The following is a 26,215-nucleotide window of genomic DNA, read 5'->3' on the forward strand; positions in this document are numbered from 1 at the left end:
GCTTAGTTTTTAAGGAATAAATGAAATAATGGAGGCAAACTCTAAAACAGCCATCAAATGTATGGGAGTCTATTGTTGGGAGGATTCAAGTTGTTATAACTAATTAAATGAAGGATGTCATATTCAGTGTGACGATGACATTTAGGGTTTCCACTGATCATTCACTCCAAAGACACTTTAACCCTGTGCTAAGCATTGGTCAGGGTGCTGGGGTGAACAGACATGGAAGACTTGGATCTCACAGGTCCTGAGGGGCAGAGATAGGGGAGAAATAAATCGTCATCAAATAAATGAGCCAACATGATAGTATCACGTAGAGGCAGATATTAGGATGGAAGTAAGAGAAGGTGATTTTTAACAGAGCGACTAAAGAGAGTGGTTGACAGGGAGACAGAGTTAGTGTAGCTGGTGAGAGAAAGGAAATTTTAAAGGAGACCTAAACTATGAGGAGTCAGCCATGGAACAATTTGAGGCAGAGCTTTGTAGCCAGAGACAGTGGCAAGTTCAAAGCAAGAGTGAGCTACAGGGACCAAAGAAAGGCCCCATGGGGATCAGAGAGGAGAGTTAGGCAAGGCAGACCATGCAGGACCTGGTGGTTTGCTAGGTCTTTCCTCCCTCCCTCCCCTCTCCTTTTTTCCTCCCTTCCTTTCTTCCTCCCTTCTTCTTTGCTCCCTACACCCCTTCCTTCCTTCCATTCTTGGCAGAACCCCTTTCTTACCTTTGAAGAATTTCTTCTGAGTTTTTATGGGAGTCACGATCACCCCTTGCTATGACATCAAACACTGAAGACTTGCTCTCTCAGCCTCCCCTGCAGCCAAGTGCAGGTGCAAGATTCACAGATGCGTTGTTGGCCTGCTTTAAGATAAGAGCCAGAGGAAAGAAGCATGAATCCTGGAGAATCTGTCCAAGTTCAGATGACACCAGAATAACTTCAGAATAGCCTTCCAAAGGGCACTGAAGGACCCCTTTTAGAGTAGGGTCCAGTGTCTCTCAGGAGGGAGGGTGTCAGACATAGAGTGGCCTAGAATGTTCCATGGCAAGAACAGTGTCCTCGTAAAATGGTTGTGGCACTGACAGCTGCTCATCCTTCCCTGTGCCTGGCTGCTTTCCAAGTCTACTCCTACAGTGTCCCCATTTCTAACCCTTCCCCCAACACTAAGTCATTTAACAATTTTTCTCTGCTGCTTGAATAGTCCAGAGGTCACTTCTTTTGCATTTAACTAAGAACTTGTTCTGGCACAGCATGGTCAGAACTTTGACTCTTTCCTCAGTATAGTAGAAGGCCATAGTGGGATTTAAACAGTATAACATCACAGATGAAAAGGGATGCTTGGGAGGAATTCCTGTTTAATCTTGGGACTGCATTGAAATTCTCCTGAACAACAGATCTGCTTTGGGTTCTTGGGCATCCCCATTTGGGTAATGGTCAGGGTTTCTTTTTCTTTTTGTATGTGTTCTCTGCTAGAAAATGAAACTTAAGGGACCAACTTGTGATCAGTTCACAGTGGAGATAGATTACTCTAGTATATTCTTTTAGCCTTAGTCTTGGTCCCACATTATCTTCACTCTTGAGTTCTGTATTTTTTTATCTCGCTTTTAAATTTATACTATTTTGTCCTACTTTGCTTCACATTCTTCCTGGAAAAAGCTTGAGTATGTATATTATGCTGTCTAATACTGTGACTACATTCGAAGGGCTTGATAACCACCTGGATCTAGGCTGTACCTCTTGAATGGCACAGATACAAAATATTTTCACTGTCACAAAAAGTTCACTGTGGGACACTGACATATGCTATAGCACAATAGAATGTAATATCCTGTAACATAATGAATGTCTTTCTTATCTCCTGCCTCTCAGCATTCATCAGCTGAAGGCTAAGGTCCACTTAGGGACCAGTAGTGGCAAGTGATATAAAAATACATTTTTAGCAAAAATTATATACAGGCGCCAAAAGAGGTTTGTCATCTTGGGTGTTATAAAGAAACTCTTCCCACACCTCAGGGTAAAGTACACTTGTGTGGTGATGTGTACTAAAAAAAAAAAAGGAAAAAAAATTATTCCGAGAATAACCCTAAGATACTGGAGGCCTTGTCCGGGGCATTCCTGGGTATTATATGAACATTCAAAAAAATAAAGAGCAAGATCAGAAATGGCCCCTTGGGTCTGCATGAAACAGTGCCTTTTCTGAAGGCAAAACAAAGCAAAATTCCCAGTGACCTCTAATATGAATAAGAGGTTTACCATTTCTTTTAATAAAATGTGAATTATAAGTTACAATTTGATAACTTAGTGGCAGAAACTGGTCATTGCTTTTTGATGTCACCTCTTAAGAGAGAAAGTTGAGGCCTCTACACCAAAATGGAAAAACTAGTTCATTCTTTCCCAGTGGTTGACAATAAATATTTTCTTTATTAAGCAAAATACACGCTCAAGTGTTGTTCTTTGTTACTTCAAGGTCAGCACAACTAGGAACTGATTATCACGAGCAAGCAGCAGCTCTCAGACACAGGAGGTTGGACCAAACAGGAACAATCATTTTTCAGAAAGGCAGATTTTCTTCCACCCGTGATCTTAGGGGAAGAGAAGGAAGCTCCCGGGACAACTATGGACACAGTAGCAGCCTGGTATGCTTGCTTGTCCTCCCCTGGGGACCTATTTTCTTTACAAAACTACTGTAATTTTAATGGGCTGCCATTTGCTCATTAAAGTCATCTGGGAATTGAGTCAGCATACAGACCACAAAATAGGACCCTGTATAATGTTTCGGAGTTTGTCGTTTAATAAAACATTTTTATAAGCTCAGTGCGTACTATAACTAATAACTGCCTTTCTTCCGGGCCCAGCTGCCTGCCCATGTGGTCCACAGTGCTCCGACTACGGCAGGTGAGTTATAGAGAGATCTTTTCCCGAGTTTCCCATTTGTCTTTATTATGACATCGATAGCTGATGATGAGCCTCAGTCACTGTGGAATCCATTCCTGGGAATTGAACTGGGCTTGGGCTTCGATCATTCAACATCTTCTTGAGGCTGCCTCCTTCAAAAGGGAGGCTCTGAGCTTCTGATCCATGAAGGAATTTATTGTCTGCCGGGGAGGGGTGTGGAGCGAGAGCATGTGTGTAGGGAGGGGGGTTATCACTGAGAGCGAGGCCCCTAAGCCCCAGTCCATGCCCTGCATCAAAACCTCTTGGAACGGAAGATAAAAATGGGCATCCTTGACCCCAAACCAGACCCACCAAATTATCCTCAAGGACAAGATTCTACATTAGATTGACAACTACAGCCCCCAATTTTTTTTTTTTTCTGATCCACAGCCAGATTGGGGAAGCACTTAGAAAACAGAACAATCACCATACTGAAAGCACACACTGTGTCCTTGCAGTGGAATATAGTCAGCTTTAACAGAAAAACAAGACCAGCACAGTCTCTGGGGCAGAGTCACAGAAGCATCTTCCCAGCCTAGCCCATCCTACCAATGATGATCACAAAGGTAAAGATGCAGAAGACCCACAGTTTGTCACTGTGCTTAGAAAACTTTAGAAAGGCACCACTAGGGACTGGCTTCGAATTTCTAATTTTGAGCACCTTGCCTCATTTGAGCTTCAGTTCCTACAACTATGGGAGAAAGGGTTACAGAGACCAGGCTCCAAATGAGGCAGGAGTGAACCTCAAGAGAGACAGGGACCACAACTAGGAGCAAGGGACAGCAGCGTTCCCAAGGGATGAGCTGGGGGTGAGGGGCAGCAGCGAGGTGAGGGGAAGTAGCTCGTACAGGGCTTCCCCGTGACCACCCTGGGGAATCCCACTGCCACACTCTGGTGGCTTTCTCTAATAGCCTTTGCTCATAAAGACACCAATCTCAGTCAGCATATTCTCTGCAAATAGGTTCAGGAGGCCCCATTCTTTGAAGATTGTGCTTTGAGGGAGCAACTCTTCCTTTGCAACACCCCAGTTTTATTTCTGATTGGGAGGGGGCACATGTCCCCACAGGGAACTCAGGGGGGAAAAGGGGCTGAAGAAAATGTACTGGTGGTGTCCAAAGCTCAGAAACTGGTGATAAATCATGAAACATCAAGTCTGCTCCTACTTGTCCTGTTCTGTCAACTGATGCTCACTCAGGGGCCACTCTGGTCATGCACCATGCTTTTTTTTTTTTTTTTTTTTTTTTTTGGCAAGCATTTTCACTTCTATTCCTCCCAAAATGCTCAGTATTGTTATTATTCCCCACTTTAAAAATGGGACAACTGAAGCTTAGAGGGAATTAAACAATTAGCCAAAATTATGGTCCAATTTCTGTGTTTTTTATTTTTTATTTTTTGGTACTGAAGATTGAACTCAGAGATACTTTACCATGGAGCTACATCCCCAGTCCTTTTTATTTTTATTTTGAGACAAGTTCTCACTAAATTGTTGAGGCTGGTCTTGAATTTGTGATCCTCCTGCCTCAGTCTCCCACGTCACTGGGATTACAGATATGTGTCACTGCACCCAGCATGGTTCAAATATTTTAATCAATCTATGTTTCTAGATTAGAACAGCACCACCTGGGGCACGGCAGACTGCCAGCAGTTCTTTCCCAGTAATGGAAGAGCCAGGAAAGGAGAAAAGAATGTTACCTGAAGCAAAAAGAGTCGTCTCCCATTGACCAAAAACCCTCTGGCAAAAATCAAGCCAGTTTAGACGAATGGATGGATGGATAGATAGATAGACAGATGATAGATAGATATAGATAGAACAGGCAATACTCAATAGAACCCAAGACATGAGAGCCACCATAGCCCAAAAGATTTGTAGACTCAGGTTTTGCAGTCCTTGTGTGACCTGCCTCAACTCCTCACTTCCCTCCTGCTCCTTTATAAAAACAAAATTGGAATAAAAATTAAAACATTTTTACTTTCCCCCAAGTAATAACCAAATCTCCTTCCAGAACTTGTCTTCTCTGAACGCTCAGCCTTCCCAGGGAACATCTAAGATTCTGGACACCTTCACAATGGGCCATTGATGCTTGGGGACCCAGACAGCCCCCTGCATTCCTTGGGCGGGTTTCTCAGGAGTCCACCCACACTTGAGCTTTCTCTGAATTTCTCCCTCCTGGATCCTGAGCCTCAGAGATCATCGACATTCAACGGGAGGCAAATCTGTGTCCTTTGGAGACTCTCAGAAGCTAACTATGACCCAGCAGCACATCAAAGCATCTGACATTTGCCCTGCACAGACCCCTTGTGCCCTCTGCAAAGAGCATCCACCCACTTTCTGTGATGATTAGTATTGATACTTAGTGAGCAATGACAATGCACCAGAACAATGAGAAACACAAAGGCTCCTTTACCTTCCACCCAATGCCCAGGGTCCTGCAGATAGAAACAATAGCTGCCACTCACTATGCTCTTACTAGGGTCCAGATCCCATGCTAACCAACAGACAATTTATCTTCACAAGAACTATAGTCGGTGGGAAGACACAGCTATCCCCATTTCACAGATGGTAAAACTGACAGCATCTTTTCAAGCTAGTAAGCAGTAGTGAAATTGGCAGATTCCAAAGAGCAAGCCCTGAGCTAGTGTCCCACAAAGTCCTCCTGACTGCACAGAGAAGAATGGGCTTTGAGTGACATTTCAGGTTATATCCCCTCTTGTTTTGGTTGCACTAATAAATATTTTGAAAGGAGAATCAACAAAATGAAAAAACACTTTGTATTCACTTGCAATCATTTCACCTTTAGGTAGGCTTCGCAAACATTCTACGAAGGGAGGTTGACGAGACAGGAAGTACTGAGGAAAACGCAGATTTCTTCTTTCAAGACATGAATTATTTCAATAAAGTATAACGAAAAAAATAGAATGGCCGTTCAAAGTGGAAATGGGGAGGCGGCTTTTATTTTCTCCTCTTTTTCTCTTGTCCACAAATGTTTTTCAACATTTTCTCTGGTCTGGCCAAAAATGAGAAAAAGAACTTTTCAATAGCTACAGTTTCAATAAAGTTAAATTAGGTCACTTTAAATGGTCATTTTCTTTGTTGTTTGGAGATTTCTTTTGTTTTTTATTGTGATGTGGTTTCTTCTTAGAAAGTGATGAGCCTAGGAAATGTTCATTCTAATTCTCTTTTTAAATTGTCCTCACTTAACCAAGAGTTGTCCACCTTACTTTTCCAACTCATTTTGAGTTTTGAGTTTGAAAATGAGTCCAAATTCATTTTACTCATTTAAGAAATTGTTAGGATAACTGTTTCTGATTTTTCTAATATTTTCAATCATGCAATATTTTTGAAAAACTAAAAATACATAATTCTGAATGAAACAAACCATGAATTTTAGGGGAACCGTATATACATGCCTATCTTGCTTACTATAACTTAATTTTAAAAACTTTCTTCAATCTATCCACTTCTGATTCTTTGTAGTACCTTCCATTACTGGCAGAGAAGTATGGGAAAACAATGCCAAGAAGGTTTTTTGGCAATGTTGAAAGATTTTAGTGGTGAGGGAATAGTTATACTAATGTATCAGTAAACTGAAATGAAAGCTAGCAAAAGGATATTTTTAAAATTATATTTTATGAAGTCAATTGTTATAATAAGAAAACCATATCTTTGTTGGGCAACCAAAGATATATTTCTCTGTTACAGTACAAAAACTTTAAATAAATATATATGTGTGTGTATATATATATATATATATATATATATATATATATATATATACACACCAAAGTTTAGACTGTATCATATAATGCTAAAAATCTGATAGTTTAAAAAGAATGCAGCTAATTCATCTGACCTTAAGGAAGTAGCCTGACAATCAAGGAACAAACCTCTATTGTGAACAGACTCCATCTCAAGAGCAGACTGAGGAAGGATCTGGCAAAATGAAGTTTAGGCTTGGACTAATTTCACATGCTAATGAGAATCTCCAGATAAAAGCTGCTTTATAAGGGTGCTAACCAGTTGGCAGATTAACATGATTCAGACCAAACAGCAGGAATTAGTCATGTTTGTCATAATACCATATGGCTAGAAAGAAATGGGCAGAGTGTGGTTTGCCCTGTCTTAGGGATGTTTGGGGGGACAATATAGTCAGGCATCCCAGACAAATCAGAATATCACAGTTTAACAGCTTTTGCACAAGAAGATTGTGGAAGAAGGTTCATGGGTAACCCCTTTCAATCCCTTTGACAAAGCTGCTGCAGAGCCAAAGATCTCCCTATGTGAACTTGGGCTTCACTTAATTTCCTCATGTGCAAAATTAGAAAACTATCTGTTTCCAAGGATTATTGGGAGAACCCAAAATATGCAAGCTTTCTTTGTAAGGTATGAAACAAATAAATGTTGGCTATTTGGATGAGGATAAGATGTGATGCTGCTGATGAGGATAAGGGTGATGGTTAACACCCACCATGTAGGAAGTTTTAGTCTCATCAGAAAGGATGAGCAGCCTGTCTTTGTTCAGAGTATGCACAATCCAAATTGTGAGACTTTTCCTTCAACTCTAGCTCGCTCTTTCTTCTTAGAAAACTCCTCCTGCACTCAATGACTAGGGACAAAGAGCTAGACAATGTAAAAGGAAAGGGTTCCAGAATCCTATTGGAACGTTAATTATGTGTGGCTATTAAGTTTTTAAAAAATTACATCAAACAGAATTTATATTATCCAACTAATTTACTCTTTCCCAAGTTAGTGTCCCCAGCCCTGGCAGTGTGTGAAGTGTGAGGTTGGGCTGAGCAGGGCAGGGGAAGGGAGAAAATGGGACTAAAGTTGTTGTCATTGTTACAAAAGTCTTCCAGAAGGTGCATGTTTTCCAGGATAGAGCTAACTTAGGCCAACTGGCATATAAGGAATTGGTTCTTTCTGAAATTATATTAAATGAGTCTAATAACATTACTGGGGGGACCCACAAGCAATTTCCATTTTTTTATAGATCAAAATTAAACACTGGTAATTTCAAGATTCAATCTAATTGTCTCAGTTTGACCTGTAGCACAGGGACCATGGGCTCAGGTTTTAGTCAACAAACAGATCTGGATTCAAATCTCACTCTGCCACTCAATAACTGTATGTCTTTGGTAAATTAATAGAATAATGAGGAATGGGGAAGGAAATGAATGTAATTAGCAGACCAAATCTAGAACTATGAGAAAAGAAAACAAGAAAGTGTCCATGGAGAGCAAAAACATTGAGGACTACTGATCTGTTCTTCAAGGGAGGGCTTTCAACTGGGAACATCCAACCCCCTACAGACAACTTTAGTTATCTGGAAGGTGGAGAAGACAGGTAAGCAAAGGAAATTTCCTTTAAAAACAAAGACTTTTCACAGAAGCCCATGTCATGCATTCCTGAAGCATGAGAAAAGCAATGTGGGTTTGACCAGGACAAGTGTGTATGAAAAGTTACACTAACTGCAAAAAAAGGAACTACAACTAAGGCCTGATACAAAGGTTAAGAATATATAGTAGGCTGGGCACAGTGGCACAAGCCTGTTATCCCAGCAGCTCTGGAGGCTGGAGCAGGAGGATCACAAGTTCAAAGCCAGTCTCAATGAGAGCAAGGCCCGAAGCAACTCAGTGAGACCCTGTCTCTAAATAGAATTCAAAAGACAAAATACAAAAGACAATATACACAAGCACCACCAAGAGATTCATGTCTCAACCTTCTCAATGGCCTGACAGTGTCATCATATTACAGTAATGCTTAATGTTGTTCCCTGGGAAAGCAGAAACATGTATTATACCATCAGCTTATTTCTACTTTTAAAAGAAATCATTGAACTAAAACTATGATGCAGATAACGGGCAGCAAACACTCATCACTGATAAGGGAGACCAGGGAGAGAGATTGCCATTTGCCCATCATAGCCACACATGAGACCTGGAAGCAGGCATCAGGAACTGCATGCTCCAGCATGCCCAACCAGTGCCCGAAAAGAAAGTCCAAACCAAGTTGTTTGGATCAGCAAGAAATAGAGCAATAGCTAAAACATGGAATCCACACAAACAGGAGTTGAAGAACCAAGACATCTGAGATAAAACTCTAGCAAAGCAGACAGGTTTTTTTTTTTTTTTTTTTTTTTTTTTTTTAATGTGGGCCAAATGAGTTCTGAAAATAAAATTTCCTACCTGAGGTGGACTTCACACAATATGAGCATGGGCAAACATGGACAAGCAGGTTTAAAGGGACCTGAACTTCTTTGTACTGAAAACTCACCCATGAAGGATACTTTGTTTCTAACAAATAAATCACAGTTTTATTACTAGAAATGAAGATAACACAATTTTCATTTTAAACAATGGCCTATATTCATTCAGATGAGCTGTTAACATGACAGTATGAGAGAAAGAGAAAGGGCAGAGAATTTGGATTCAGAAAAACCTAAGTTATTTGGCTCAACTGTCTATTAGCTTGTGTCCAAGGGCACCTTCCTGAAACTGGGAACTTCGGTGTCTTCATCTTTAAAACAGGATCATTAGAACCACTTTCCCAGGGTTGTGGTGAAGACTGGATGAATCCACAAGAGGAAAGTGCCTAGTAGTTGGTGGATACGCAGTAAGCTTTGGATCGCTTCTCTTCTCTATATTGTGGATTCATTTATAGCAACTGGAACAGTTTCTAGACTAATTTCTCTGTGGTTCTTTGGCTTCATCAGTCATTCCCTTCGATACTTGGTGGACATGTGTCCCTTCCTAATGGGGCTGCCCTGTTTATTCTTCCATAGCAATGTAAATCACGAGCCCCACTTTCGGACTTACTGAGGATGATATCTAAGCCTTATTTATGGTGTTAGTGCGAACAGTATCCTTCAGGTGAATGTAAACACCAGAAGGTTTTCACTGTCAGGGCTGATGGCAGGAGGGTTGGAGAAAATCCTCAAAGAATAAGCTCCCCCACACCTGCCAAAAAAATAGAAAAAGAAAAAGAAAAAAGACATAAAGCTGGCAGCCCACAGCCTCCCAGAGTGAGCAGCTGCTCTGGGGCTGAGCCTCTGGCTCTCCCAGAGGGCTGCTACATCCTTCGCCCTGCAGAGGAGCCCATGATGGGTCTCAGGTCCCTGGTCTCTGGACTTATCAGGAACAGACATCTGTGGCCATGTCTATGGGGACCACCCAGAGGGCAGCTGTAGAACCCTGGGGCTCCCTGAAGAATGTGCAGAAAGGTCAAGGGTCATGTGCTCCAGCCAGTTCACTAAAAGCATCTCGGAGAGACCCGGTGGAAAGGTCACCTTAAGATAGTGACAGGGCACAGCTTGAGGGGGGAAAGAGAGGAGGGGACAGAAGAATTTCTTTTTTAAGTAGCAAAAAGTACATCTGTTTCTGGCTCAGCTTAGACTTTCAAGTCTGATTTTTATTTTGATGGCATTTCCTTGGCTTTTCCAATTCATGTCTAAATCACAAAACCCCGGCCATTGTGCACTTCTGGGCTTGCGTACATGTGCCACAGAGCACGGCACCGCAAATGCGTTTTCTCACTTCATTAAACGTTGTTCTAAAATGGCATCCAAATGTCCGCTCTCACCATCCCATCCGAGGGGAGGAGATTGTGTTTCTTTTCCCCCCCAGTGGGAACAGAAGGAACAGCGAAGTCACAAGCTGTGATGTTTAATATTTTTCAATTTCACATGTCCGACTTTGAGAGCTGATCGCAGGGACAGCCTGGTCAGCCATGCCACTGCGTGGAAAGGCTCAGTCACTCTGGGGAGGGTCCCACATAGCCCTGCAAATCTCTGATCACCAGAGCAGCCCAAACTGGCCTAAGCTCCAGGGAGCCCTTTTCACTTCACTGGTGAGGGGCTGACTCCACCTCCCACAGGCAGGCCGGGACGCGTTCTGCTGACTTAAGAGGATGCCACGTAAATTAGAACTCATGTAACCATATGGTTCAAACCTGCGGGTCATATTTTATACACAAACGACTATGACAGGCAGTATTTTTGTGCTGACAAGTTGTATTTCATCCATGTTTACTTAGAATTCCATACTATCATTAAAAACCAAGCAATTGAACTTTATCCTATTTTCATGCAAAAATTTCATTGAGCTTCCTTCTTATTAAAAGAAGAAAAATCCACCTATGCAGCTTGCTTCCTCCTTAACTCCCATTATCCAAGTGTTTGGTGCTTATGTGGTTTCAGATGTTTCAACATCAAGAGTTTGAAAGGAGTTCTTGAACACTTGCTTCCAGATGCGTTAAGTGCACTAAATTGCTATTTTATTTGGGTTCCCAAAGTAGAAAGTGTATTGGTTTGCCAACCAACCCACACTGTGTGACCTCTGGATGTTTGAAAGCAGAAACAAGTGACTCAACCTTCTGAGACTTTACCTCCTATAAAGTGGTAAGTGGAATCTCCACTCCAGTGGCCTATAACTTCCAAGGACCCTGGATTAATAAAAAAGACAGCAAACCAAGTGCTGGTTGGGTCATTCTCCAGCCTCTGGTCCTTCAAAGACAAATATCAGGACAAAACTTCTCAAGTTTACCAGAATTCTGATTAAACCAACAATCCAACAAGTCTTAGAGACTCTGACTATATTGAGGTTGCAGGAATCAAGACACTTCAGCACAAATCTTGAACACAAAATTGAAAATATTATATGCACAAACACATGATGAACTGATAGAAACTATTCCAACAAAAACATCAAAATTACAGTGACACAGTGAACACTTGACCCTTCTTGAGGTCATTTCTTTTACATTAGGACTGCCTTGATCACTTTGGCATGCAGTTACCCATCCTAAACCCTACCCAAAACCTTGGGAGGTCTGAGGCACATCTCTGAAGGCTCAGGAAAAGCAGAGCATTCAGCTCTTCCAGTCAGCAGTCCTGGGTTTGAATCCTGCCCGCGTCTCCTCCTTTCTGTAAGCAACTTCATAATGCCTCCCAGCCCAGTCCCTCCTTGGCAAAATGCTGTCAAATGCATAGTGACTATGCACTTAGTGATGCTCATTTCTTCACTCTAATTTCAACTGAACACTGTCATATTGCTGAAGGGTGGCTGTCCGGGAGGGTAAAGTGTGATGGGCTCACCTCCGATTGTGCCTCCTTGCCCTGTTCCTCCCTCTTGTCACTGTCTCCATCTCTTCCCCAGGTGTTCAGGATAATGGCTTAGGGACTGATTCATCCCAGGAGTATTTTAATGAAAGACTTGCAAAAGCTTAAAGCCTGTAAAAATTGAAGGGAATAATTTTCTTTTAATGGATATGTGTCATTTTCTTATAAAAGTAATATACGGTTACAACGAGAAATGAAAAATGCAGAAAAGAGCTGAAAATTTTCCCATCATCCTGATACCTACACATAAACCCCAATAAGAGTTTGTCATCTTTTCTGTCTTTTCACACACCTTTGTTTATGGGGAACTAGAAGAGATGATTATGTTGTTTTTAGTTTCAATTTAGGGCAGAATGCATGATGACTTTGTATCCCTGTCATTTAGTGTTATACCCAGGAAGCACATTCCACTTTATCATCAATTTCTCATAAATAATCATTTTTAAAGACTACAAAAAAAAAAGCATTCTTTTTTTTAAAGCACCATTTCTTTTTCTATTTTTTAAATTATTATTTTAAGAGAAAAATTTCTAACTGTAATAGGTGCTGGAGAAGATCAATATATAAAACCAAAACCAAATGTATGTTCTCCAAAGGCAAGGATTTTCTTTTTGTTCTCTGTAGTAACCCTGATGCTTAGACTAGTGCCCAGCCCATGGTGGGCGCCTTTTAATGAATGAGACTAAGAATGGATGAATATGTGGCCTCTTGACCTGCCACAACTAACCATCACTGAGCCCTGGTGTGCTATGAGCTCATTCTACAGGACTGACATAACCTGCTCTCTCTGTGCTTCTGCTTCTTCCTTTATCTGTTGCTAAGACACAGTACAAGTAAATACATGACTCATAAAAATAACAACAGACTTTTTTAAAGCACCTGTTACCCACTTAACACCTTCCCAAGCATGTTTTGAAAACTACAAGGAAACCTGGGGCTGCTTCAAAGTAGTTTCAAGAGTTCTTCAGAAATGTTTTTAAGTGAGAGTTATAAAGCCATGTCTATGAGCATCTGTTGCCCAAATATTTCAGTCTTTTGGAAACTAGGCAAATGAATAAGAAAGGAATCTTATTTAATACTACATTAATTATAGGAGATCTGTTACTTTGTTTAGAGAACAACTTATATTCCCAAGAAAATGCATCAAGACTTTTGCTGCACCCTGAAATTATTTGCGTAAAGTTCTGGCAAATGTGGGTTCTATTTAGGTTCTAGGGTCTCATCACCAAGAACAAGAGCAACATCAGTGAGTCAAATCAAGGACCAGAAACAGATTTACAGAAACCTTCAAATAACAATTGGGTAGAGCTAAGAGATTTTCTGGAATGTTCATACCTAGTGAAAAACCTTATGAGCAAGAGTAGATTGTTGTCTAAGAGTCACCATTGAATTTTCCCTTATATTTATACTGAGTGTAGTCAGTCTACCAGATCCACAGGTTCCCATCTGCAGATTCAACCAACCACAAATTGAAAATATTTGGGAGAAAAAATACATCTATAATGAATAGTACAAACTTTTTTCTTGCCATTGTTTCCTATACAATACAGAGCTATTTACATAGCACTTACATTTAAATATTTTAAGTAGTCTAGAAATGATTTAAAGTATATGAGAGATGTGCACAGGTTATATGCAAATACTTTGTTACTTTATATGAGGAACTTGAATATCTGCAGGTTTTGGTATCCTGAGGGTCCTGGAACCAATCCCCTATGGATACTGAAAAATGACTATAACTCACTATATATTATATTCATGTACTATCATGCTTCTTTTTCCTTCCAAAATCTAAAAATATATATACCCCTGTAAATGCCCACAGACTTATTGTCTGAGCAAAATTGACTTTGAAAATAATGGAAATGTGAGCAAGAAAAAAATGTTAAAATTTCAAAACATTATCAGTACCACTAGCCTCTTCGATGAGCTCTGGCCCAGGCAGCCCAGGTAAATAAAGACAGACAGACAGACATCATTGTGTTGTCTCTGTTCCCTGAGCGCACAGCATAGACTGGAGACCAGGGAGGAGGTTTCAGAAGTCACGGCAAAGGTGAATAAGAGGTTGTGAGATGGAACCCAGACAGAAGGCAAAGGAAATAGGGAGATTCCATATGATAAAGAAGAGGAGCTCAAGAACTTTGGGATTTTAAAAATTAATCTTTAATTATGTGAAAGTATGTCTATGCAAGAGGATGACCTTTTTTTTTTTTTTTTTTTTTTTTTTCCATCTCTACTGGGGCAGGTCAAAAGAAAATGGACTTAAGCTGGAGCAGAGTGGGTTTAGGTAGGACAGAAGAAGGAATTTCCTGAATGCGGAGGTCATTAAAAACTGGAATGAGTTACTAAGGGAGTCTGTGGACACTCTTCCTCTGGGGAACATTTAAAAATAAGATAAATTTTCATCTGTCAGAGAGGGTTTAGAAGTAATCCAACCAGAAGGCCTCTCAAAGCATTTTCCAGCCCTATAACCTGAAGGCCAAATTCCCTACAATTTTATTTCCATAGTTAACTGGATGTGAGATGGAGGCGGGAAGCAAAATTCAGGATTTTAGATATGGTGACAGAGGCTATTGCTTTTTGTTCTCTAATAAGATGACATTTTTGCATAAAAGATGGAAGTTATAATCCTTCCAGAAAACCACATCAAGGAAACTGGTGACTCAAAACTTTGCAAATTAACTATTGCTCAGACACCTTCACTCTCAAACTCTCTAGTACAAAATGCCATCCCCTGGACTGTGCTTGTGTGTTCTCTTAAGTCTACTGAGTGCGACTTTCCAGTTTAAAATTTTATCTTTCACAGTCATCCCAAATATTCCATTTTTACAGCTATTCAGTTCCTCTAGTATTTCAAAACCTAACCAAAATTGTTTGGCTAAATTTCAGTCTTAGCTATTCTAAGCATGCATCTTGAAAAACTCTGTTCAGACACATTCCTTTCTTTTCATTTTCTCCTGAGTTTTAATCAAGCCAATCAGTGGATTTCATTACACCTCCAAGAATGGAATATCCTGACTCTGTAAGTACTGATAAACCACTCTCCTTAAAATTTACCAGCTTTGTTGGAGTCCAGTGGTTTCCCTTGAGTTTAAATGCTTCGGGCCTCCTTTGTTTCAGGTCAAATTAGGAATTTTAAAAGGAACTGGAAATCAAGCCCTCCTCCATGATCACTGGGGCCTCCTCCTCCTCATTCTTAGCCCAATCTTTTTCATTTTCCTTGGGCTTCTTCCTCCTCCTTTTCAGCCCCTCAACCCAAGGCATTTGTCAAAAGTTCCTTCTGCGTTCTCCATCCCTTTTGTCTGATGGGAACTCTCTGAATTCAAATGTAAAGAAAAGGAATTTGGTTTAGATAAGAAAAGGGGACACCCTGAAAGGAGAGAAGGGAAGAAAAGGGGGTCCAGTCACTGAACTCTGAGCTACATGCGAACACTTCTCTCTGACGCAGAGCAAGAATAGTCCTTAACAAACTCAATTTGGCTCCTGTCATGGCAGGGTTTGGGCAAAAAGTGATATGCGGCCTCCTAGAGAGATAACATGAACTTAGCCATTAATTGTGAATTAAAGTAAATCATAATAATTAAACTATTCATGAGAACATCAAGTGTCTACAATTTTGCTTCCAACTGCAAACTAAGGTAGACAAATTATTGTCATCAGAATGAAAGTAAATCATTTTTTTTTTTTACTTCTGTAGAAGCTTCTTAAAGAACTTCAAGTCTTGGTGAGGACGGGGCGAGGAAGGGGATCAGCTTAGTCTTCTACCCCATGAGGAAAGGGGGAGAGTTGGGTTCCCTTTTTGCACAACTGGAGAGAACCAGGACCACAGTGATGATGTAATTTACCCAGGCTGGGCAAAGTCCTTGCAAGTTTCTCTGCAGCCATATTATAACATACTGTTCTCCAGGATGCCTTATGAGGCTGAGATTTATTTGTATAGTTAAATACAAATAAATTTAAATTTTTAAATTAAAAAATTAACTATATGTATATTTATATCCAAAAAATTAATTTGAGCTGATGAATAAGGCTTCAAATAGTAAAATACATCATTAACTGTGTAACACATGGAGGAGCCAATCAATAGGGGTAGCCTCCTGGGCAGTAGTTGGTCTTCTCAGCCTCTCTTATTCTGAAACCCACAACTCTATCCAGGAGAGCTAATCTCAGCCCCAGTTTTCTTCAGACCACTAGAGTTCAACTTTTCTTTCTCAAAAAGAGACAGAAATCACACAAGATCCTTCTCAATAGTCCTACCTCAGAATATAGTCCCATCAGTACATACCCAAAGACAGACTGCACTGGGGCACTGCTTGTAGGGTGGTTGATCCTGCCCTGGGAGCAATGCCTACGATAATTCTATCTTTGTTCCCTAAAGACTTAAGAGATTAACATAAACATACCCCACCCCAACACTACCAGTTCCTTACCTTCATTCATCCACCACTCTCATTAGCAGATGAGAATTTTCACATGTGGTCCAAGCCTTGGCCTTGAACCATTTGCCTTAAGACAACCAGCTAGTTCTGCCTAGGTCCTTCTCCTTGCCTTGTTTCTAGTACAGATCAACTGTAGAAACGCCCCTGGACAGGAAGAATCAGCACTTATGCCCCACAGAAACTCGCTGCACCTTCAGGGTGAGTCTGCCAAAGCATCAGAGTGCTGTAGGGTGCGGTATCCTCCTCAGAAGCTTCTGGAAATGTGACTGGTTCTACTATGGCAAAACAAATCACCCTTTGAATAAAAAACTCCAAAACTTAAAAGATGAAAGCTGCAGATCTCTTTGTAAATTATGTATTATCCAGGCCTAGAATGCCCAGAGGGGTCATGAATTTAGAGATCTCAAAAACAACAACAACAAAAAGCCAATATCTGACACCTTATGTTCCTAAAACTCATTACAGCTCCGGGAATGAAAGCATAGGAAGAAGAAAAAAAAAAAAAAAGAAAAGAAAAACAGTGAATAAATTATTTAGAAGAGGAAACACTTTCATTATTTTTATGTTTTCTTGAGCTTTTCCCAATAGTGTTAAAACTGTAGAAAGAGAAGGAGTCCTGTCTCCTAAATTATCTTTCAAATTCGAATGATCTCTGATCTGGGATTGAAAAGATCCTTCATGGCTTTATGAACTGGACTGAAAAATACAGAGTCCTCCAATCTTAACCCTTTCTTCTCTTCCTAAAATGTCGTTAAGAAAGGCAATAAGGAGAATTTACATTACATAGCATCAGAGAAAGACTATTTTTGTTCTATTTTTCTTTTTAAATCAGACTTTCAAATTAATGCAAACACTATTCCTCCTACTAAACTGGGAAAATGTATTATGAAAAGGTGCTGCCCTCATCTGCTCTCCAAAATCCTGCTACATACACATCCTCACATTTTTATCCAGAGCAGTCTCCCACGGCACTTTGCTCCTTGGCCAGAAGCACATCACCATCATGCTGGATGGCACTGGGCTGGTGCCTGGCACACTTCAGATGTGCAATGGACATAGTTCTAACCCTTCAGCTGTGAGCTCCGTGGCATGTCTTGCTCATCTCAGTAACCGCAGTGTCTCCCTCGGTAAGGACTCAATAAAGCTTGACCAGCTAAATGAACAAATGAATGAGCAATCAGGCCTAAAGGCCCAGGGAACAGGCTTGCCCTCTCCCTACCCTCTCTGCCCTCTCTATGGACTTCCCTGAAATTCACTCCTTGTCCATTTTCCTCCCCTAAGACATTTTAGTAATCAAAGGAATGCACCCTATTCTAAGAGTCCTACACATCCTGTTTCTTATTTCATCTGAGAAAGAATTTACTGAAGAGTCCTCCCCATCGCATGTGGATTGAATTTCCATTCTCTTCTCCCCATTTCCACCTTTCTTTTATTTCTGTCTCCATCAGAGCAGAGCACTCAATATGCCGCAGAAATAATTTTCCGCTGAATGAGGTTCGGCCATAAGTCAAGGGCAGATTTATTAAGGCCCCTGCACGGCCTGTTCCTGGCTTACTGTCGACATGACAGTTTAAATCTTTGATCACCCTTACATGTAACCCCTTCACTGCTGATCTATCCAGATCTAGATGAGCAGCCCTGCCTGGTACGTGAGATGAGCGAAAAAGGGTCCTCAGCTCATGCAGACGGGACATCTTCACAAGGACCCAGGGTGCCCAGTGCATCCAGAGATATCATAGGTATTTCTACCCCAGTCACTACCACTCAGTGCCCTCTTCTCCCTGATTCTACCAGAAAGTCACTTCGCTGTCACCACTGCCACAGTGGGAAAACTCTATTGCAGTTTGTCACCAGAACAGCTGTTTTATAGAGTGAGTCAGTCAGGTGTTCTGTAAGAGATTGTTCTTCTTGTTTCTGTTTGGTTTTTCTTGTTTGTTTTTATTTTTAATTATTTTACCTCTGACAGTTGACCAAATATCTGACACCACATAACTCAGTCTTTAAAAATCCTGCATCAGTCCACAGCAGAGATGCTATTACTTTTACATGGACTTTAATGTTGCTGTATATTGCATTTTGGGTACTCTAGTCACTAACACACACACACGCACACACACATTTCCTTCTCCAAACAATCACGGAAGCTGCCATTGAGAATATTAAAATGTCTATACAAGTTTGAAGACTCCAAAGGAAGAATTCCTTCATTCATATTAATAAAAGTAAAATATCATGTGTCAGGTCACCAGCATACACACACCCTTAATTTCTGGCCTGTATTCGCTCCAAGGATTCCCTAAATTAATGATTGCCACTACTCTTCCTCCCGAGTGAGCAGCACTTTGCAGGTATACATTGTCTCATGAGATTTTCAGCACAATTCCTACAAGTGGATGTCAGTCTCACTTTACGTGAAGATCTGTTCTTAACCTAGGGAGTTACTCAAAGTGACTTACTAACACAGAAGACTAAGTTCTGCCGAGTTCCTCTTTGGAGGCACACTCTTTCTACAAGTAACCCCTTAAGAAATTATGACAATCTGAAAAACTTGTGGAGAACACTGTTATTAAAATGCCTCTATTTTTCTAAGTATGAGTACAAAGTCACATGATTCAGAAAAGCATTAAAAAATATGGGAAAAAACATTCAAATCCCCAAACAATAACCATGCTTGATGCATATCCTTCCAGGCGTTTTCTCAATGAGAACAATGTTTTAAGGTACTAATCCATTTCACTCAAATATATTCACAGAATGCTCCTTGAAGGAGGAAGAATTAGACCCAGATAAAATTGAGATTGTCCTGCTAATGAGAACAACTCAGCCATTAAGTTTCTTTATTAAATAGTAGTTTAATGATTTTTGCCTGGAATTAACCTTAAAAATGTCTCTATTTTAAATATTAATACAGCAACCAGAGCCTAGCAACCTCCTTTTGAGCGATGGAGGGAAATTTGGGGCCAAAAGATAAACTGTGGACTAGAGGACATGTAGATTAACTCCACAAGGCGTATAAAATGGATGGGAGAAAGATTTGGTCAGAGAACTGCCCCTCACAGTTAGCACAGGAAGGAATCTACCTTCCAAATCTCCAGTCAAGGAACCCTAACTTCCCTCTGGAATGAAGAACAGTCAGAATTATGAGGGAGAGACAGATATGGAGAAGAGAGAGGAACTGGAGGAAATTGCCAGCAATTTTGAGGAAGGTTTCCCTTTTCCTAAAGAAAAGTAGGAAATCACCACCAAACAGAAAGAGCATCACTACAAACTCATAGCCTGCAATGTTGACCATGGGGTGGGTGTATTCCTCTACAATTTCAATTATTACTAGAAAAATAGAAGAATCCTGGCATCCAGCCAGAGAGGAGCATCCTCAGAGAAGAGCTGGCCACAGAAGTGCTCAGAGGGCTCATACATCTTTGGGTTTTGTTTAGGTAAACACAACTTCCTGCCCACACCCAGTCGTTGCCAGAGACACTTGAAGAGAAATAAGAATACATTTTTCTTTCAGCAGAAGATTAATTGGGCATCCACTGACTTGAGTGTTGGCGTGGTCCTCAGGGCCTCACAAACCCCGCCTGGAAGAAGCAAAGCAAAACCATCCAGAAAGCACACAAAGAGCTGAGGAGAGCGAAATCTCCAGGAACTGACAGGATGCTGTCAGGAGACGTAACACAATGTTAGTCAGATTTCCAGAAAGTTGGGTGTTTGCAAAAGACCTTAAATGCCTCCCACAGGGGGTAACCCATATAAGTGTATCGTACTGCTTTAGAGTCCCCTATGAGTCCTGAAGAAAGAGCCTAAGGCCCTGCACTCCATCCTCATACTAAAACAGGTTTATCGAAGGGGAGGAACATCTGCTGGCTGCCTTTTCTCCTGGCAAGTCTTCTATTATCACTAACACCTGGCAGCTGTACAAGGTCATCCACCAGCTCACTTGTGGGATATTTTCATTATCTGCTAAATAAGCTGGGGGAGCTCTTACTTGCACAGAAATATATGTGCTCCCTCCCTAATCACATCCATTCATCTCCTTCTTGGAGCATTCCATTTAGGCGCTAGCAATGACTTTAGGCAGGCATTTATCTTGGGGTATATTTGGCCATATCACTAATACTATAAACATTTTTTTAATCTACATGTTTACTATCAAGTTGTAATAATATAGATGTTCTATCCCTGTAATATTTCCATTTTTAAACATCTCAAAATAAGCTTTGCAACTCAATTTTGTCCCATAAATTCTTATTTGTGAAAACAAGTTGCCTATAAATATGTTCAAAAAGCCACTTTCTCAACATTTCTCTCAAAATATCTTGAGCCAAGAGTATGACGACCACATTGGAACAATGAGGATAACTGACAGGTTTTGTGCTTGTGGATTTTTTTTTCCCCCTGTGTCCTAAAGTTTCTGAGCCTTTAAGAGCTGCCAGGGACAATGACTCTGGTTTAATAACTGTGAAATGCTATTGAACTAGCAATAAAAAATATTCTCCACCACCAAACAATATGATACTTATACCAGCCAACATTGCTGCCAATCACAAGGCATTCATGCAAAAGTGACAAGTTCCTTTAGCAAAAGGAATGCCCCCTTGTAAAACGTGTGTACACAATCAAGAGGGTTTGGCACCCCCAGAAGTGCTCTACAGCCACATATCACAGTTTGGATTGCACCAAACTGCTGTATTTATGATTGCCTAGAAGAAAAACACTTCCCTTGTTTGCAGAAGATAAATTAAAACATTAGGGTTGCATGCTAGTGACCATGGCCCTGACTACATGCATTTTTGCTCTTTAAGTCCATCATACATTAGAACACTTATTCTATAGGCCTGCTAAAACGGGTTAGCAGGGTTCCTTATTTTGATGGACAGATTTGGCAAAATAGCAAGTTATCCCATGTGAAGGTAATTTTTTTTAGAAGTGAAAGAAGTGAGCAGAGCAAAAAGAAATTTCGCCTAAAATAAACAAGAAAGGAAGAAAATGCTGTTTATGTAAAGCTGAGAAGCATTTCTTTCTGGGGGAAAGTCAATGAGCCCCAGGGACCCTGGGCAGGAAGGCTAACCAATGCTCACTCCTGGAAAATTAGTAACTGCATCCTCTCGATGGGTAGTTCTTTTTCTACATGAGATCAGGAGCCTGCCTGATGTAGGCAAATTGGCTCTGTTTCTAAGAGCACATGATGTGGAGAAGAACTGGTGGGCAAACACCCTGAAATTGAGATATTTAGAATAAATCATTGTACCAGATTGCAGTACCACGTCTAGAAATCTAAATCAAGAAATATGTTAAGAAAGAGCAAGAAAGGTCATCTGAGAAGACACTGAGTTAGAGAACCTGGTTATGCACAGGCAAAAGGCACAGTAAAATTTTTGTTGTTTTTCTGCTGAGTGCCATTATGATTCTTCCCCCTCTGTGCTTGGTGTGGATTGGGGATATAATACAACACAGATAAGATTTTTAAGTTGGGTCCTTTCCAGACAAAAGAGGCAAAGGAGAAAAATTCTCATGCAGATGTGGTGAATCAGCACAGAAAACTAACAAAAAGGCATATTATGTGCAGGATTTCCCTTGATCCTTGACATTTTGGGGGCATTGTGACAGTCCCAAAAGGGTTCAAGGAAGAAAGCGGTTGCAAACAGAGGGGTTCTAGAAAGCACAGTGACAGAGTGAGTTCTTCTTTAAATTTTACATTATTAACATTCTTCTCAGATTGTACAAGTGGCATTTCATTGACAAAGATGAAATCTTTAAAAAAATCCTTTAACTAATTTATGGAGTAAGGACCACACTACAGCAATAGCTTGTTAGGAAATCAAGTCCCTCACTAGGCACTGAAGTCCCTGAGAAGAGGAACCTTGTAGTCTCCGTATTTAGTTCCTCCACAGCATTCAGAATAATGCCCACACAGAGCAGCTTCTAGAATAGAGGAAGGGGACCAAGCTGAAGGGAGAAAGAAGAGTTCGGGGAAGAACTGTGGAATGAAATTGACCAAATTATGGTACGTGCATGTATCACAAGGAAATTCACTTTGATGTATAACTATAATGAACCAATTTAAAAATAATAAATAAATAGAAGGAAGTCCAATAGAAGAGAGGAAGGGGATCAGGGAAAAGGAGGAAGGAAGGGAAAGGGGAAGTACTAGGGATTGAAATAAAATGAATTATGTAATAGGTTTTCATGAAGATGTCAAAATATGAATCCCACTATTATGTATAATTATAATGCACTAATAAAATCATTATAAATAAATTAATGTTAACTGACAACCAGGCTTATTTTCTCAGTAATTAAAAATTTAACCATATGAAATTTTTTTTAGTTTGAAAATGGTCAAATAGTGGCAATTACATATGGTTAAACCCATTATTTGCTAACTTCACCTATACTCTGAGTTAGCTCATCTATTCCACCAACATACCCTGAGAGGTATGGGCTCACCACTGCAGCTGGACTTAACTCCACTTACAAGTGAGGAAAGAGATGTGTACATAACTTAAGAGATTGCCAAAGCAAAGGAGTTACTTAAATAGCTACATCCATAAACCTTGCATGTTAAGCACCTTTCCATTATAAGTGAAAGAAACCATGAACAGACAAGTGGATTTGGTGGCTCATGAACTAGGAAGTTAAATGATATAGTATTTTCAGGAACAGGGATTTAAATAATAGCAATATTCTCTCTTCTCTCTCTCATCTCTTTATTCTATTTATCTCTCTTATTTTGTATGTTGACCTCATTCTTTCTTGCCATAGGTTTTCTCCATATATAATTTGCCATCGATAGCATGTCAAATCTGTCCCATACCCACACACTAGCTCTCATAGATACAATTGACCCTACATGGGCCATATGCCGTGGTCCATCCCCATGGATAGGAAGATTGGAGCTGACAGTCCTAGATCATAGGCCTACACTGCCCAGGTGCCAGGATGGAGTTCTCTAATCAACAAGACCCCAGAACCATGTAGAATAGAAAAGAAGCAATTTCCTGATGTTGAGGGGGTTGTGGGGAAAAGGTAGATAAGACCACAGATGTCTATTATTACCCTGTCTATTCCCTTCATATGCCACCATCCTAAGAACTCTACAATTTATTTGTGACTCATGAACTACACCCTCATTACGAAGTTGGTGTCTGTGAGACTGATACCAAATCATTGCTCACTCCAATTTGGATGATTCCACCTTCCCCAATCCCCAGCAAGAGGATGTATGTGTTTCTTGCTTTCTGTCAGGGCCAAGGGTTTACCAAGGTTAGTACATTCTTTGGCTGTGACAAATGGATTTGGTCTCCACATAGGCCAGATAGTTCTGATCTGTATCATGTCAATGGACAATACTGACTGGACATGGTGGCACACACCTGTAGTCACAGCTACTTGGGATGCTGAGGTGGGAGGATCACTTGAATCCAGGAGTCCACAGCCAGCCTGGACAACACAGCGAGACCTTGTTTCTTAAAACTCAAACAAAAAACCAAAAAAACATTCTGCAGCCAGGTCAGACCTTGTCAGGGTTTCAGAATGAAGTGCTCTTATTTCACCAAAAACCAGTGGTAGAAGTGGATGTCAATGCAAATCCATCACACGAGGCAAACCTGCAAGAGGCGAGAGCCCAACAGGAAGCTGTGCTGCATTTCTAGAATGAACCACTGTCACTGGCATTTCAGAATTAACTTAGGGAGGGGAAAGGACTCAGAAAATGAAGTGAAAATAGTCTGTAGGTTTTCTTGTATTATTACAATATTTATCTGGGGAATTTATGGCTAGGAAAACATAGTCCGAACTGTAGATAAGTGTTTAATAAATGTGTATGAATTAAACTGGATTAAGTTAAGGTTGTCTGATCTCTCAATTCAAAGGTGAGCACACCATGGGTGGACTTAGCTGTCTTCCTGAAAGTCAAATTCTAAAACTGGTAGCAATTGGGAAGCAGTGGGCTCTGTGTGGTTGTGATTGAAACCCAAAAGGTGTACGGCATTCACTGCATGAAACCGTCTGAGACATACTAAGGTGGGCAGAGGGCAGGGGTCTTGATTTTCAAGAAGACCCCAACTGAGCAGATAAGACCTCCATCTTGTGCCCCGTCGAGGTCTCCTCTAGCCTGAAGACTATTTTCTTAACAGAGGGCACCACTTTAATATCCTGCCATGGCACCTAATGGTGAAGATCAAGAACAGCCTGAGCAAGAGCCAAGACAAGTTCAATGAGACCAGGGTCAAACATCTTGAAAGAATCTGGCCCTCAAGAGCCCAACCCAGCACTTCAGAGACTGCCCAGCAAGAAGAGCATACGGAGTCCAGAGATCTGGACCTCCCTGAGCCCCTCAGAAGTCTTCAGCCATCTCTGTAGATGTCTCAACCATACTGAGATTAATTTAGCCTTGTCCCAGGGAAAACCCTCCCCTGCAGGGTTGGCTGCAGCTGCTCACAAGTGAGCTTTCCCTGGAAAGTTACAAATATTCGTTCACCAGAAATTCACCATTGCCACCCATGGGCCATTTTATATACTAAGAAAATGATGAGTTGGAGGTTGGTCATGGGAGGTAAGGAAGGAGGGTTATTGTTGATAAAGAATGCTACTCCTACTTGATTAAAGCCACCTCTCACATTATTATTAATGCATAATAATAATATGCTGCATACATGGGGGCAAAGGAATAATAGTAATAACACATAATGGCATTAACCCATGTTCCATTCTAAAGGCTGTCCATACACTGATAGTTACACTCCTGCTCATGAAGGCCATACCTTTATCACCCCATTTCACAGATGAGGACCACTCATGGTAAGTAGGCAAGCATCAAAAATCATCACCAAAGTCCATTCTCTAAACCACGAAAAGCAGTATCCCCATCAAGGGGTTGTCTTTTAAATAAGATCATGCATATAAAACTTGGCACATAGTGTTATAATACCAATAATATAATATACTATATGTTATATTACATTTTATAATCAGTAATATCATTACTAGGATTGTTATTATTACAAATAATTAGTAGTAAAGATGATTCGATGTTACTAAAATCATGTAAGAAGTAATGAAAAAGAAGCTGGAGGAGCAAGCCAAGGTTCTGACCATATTTCCATCCCTGAGTTATTATTAGTTTATAAACATGGCTCTTGCTGTAGAAATGACTTCTTGGGGTTTTTTGTTTGTTTGTTTGTTTTTTGGGGTAATCTAGTTCTGAAACCTTCAGATGAGACTCTAAACATAGGTTATTGCAGAATTGATATCTAAGTTTCTGAATATTAAAACAGTATAACTTTTTTAAAAAGGATTTGAAACCTAAATCAGTCCCCCAAATAGAAAGAATTTAAATATTATTAACCAGACTTTGAAATGCAGTTTCCAGTTGCTTCTATGTGCACAGAAAGGGAATTGTGTTGATTCTACACCCATCCAAATAGTGGGTGATTCTAGCACTACTGATCCGATACAGAGCAGCAGCCATCACAGTGAAAATCTAGCTGGACAGGCGTTCTACAGACATCACCTAATCATTAGAACCGAGAGCCCAGGATGACCAGTATTCATCCACCAGTAAGCTGCAGGTCCCATGGCATTTGGTACTAAATGGCAGGATGTTCTGATATGGTGAAGGCACAACCAAACCAACAGTGTTGGCCTGGGTGGCAGGAGCACGTCTTACCCAAGCCTTCTTTCTGCCTCTCCTCACCAAGTGCGTAGGAAATGACCAGGACAGACAAAAAACTGTTTGC

General features: G+C 40.6%; 1 long non-coding RNA gene across 9 annotated transcripts in view; it reads right to left on the minus strand.

Annotated features, from left to right (window-relative positions):
- LOC306668082 overlaps nt 1-26,215 on the minus strand; it is a 203,049-nt gene that overhangs the window by 123,275 nt on the left and 53,559 nt on the right. Inside the window, exons 1-4 of one of the 9 annotated variants that reach the window (XR_013765726.1) lie at nt 16,470-16,656; nt 12,016-12,150; nt 11,307-11,363; nt 719-852 (exon numbers count right to left, since the gene is read on the minus strand). This is a non-coding gene — a long non-coding RNA (uncharacterized lncRNA). Of the gene's footprint in view, nt 1-718; nt 853-11,306; nt 11,364-12,015; nt 12,151-16,469; nt 16,657-26,215 lie in introns of those variants that run through there. The other 8 variants (XR_013765727.1, XR_013765728.1, XR_013765729.1 and 5 more) reach the window with 8 other exon arrangements.

This window comes from Sciurus vulgaris, assembly GCF_902686455.1.
Source record: "Sciurus vulgaris genome assembly, chromosome: 8".
In the NCBI taxonomy this organism is placed as follows: domain Eukaryota; kingdom Metazoa; phylum Chordata; class Mammalia; order Rodentia; family Sciuridae; genus Sciurus; species Sciurus vulgaris.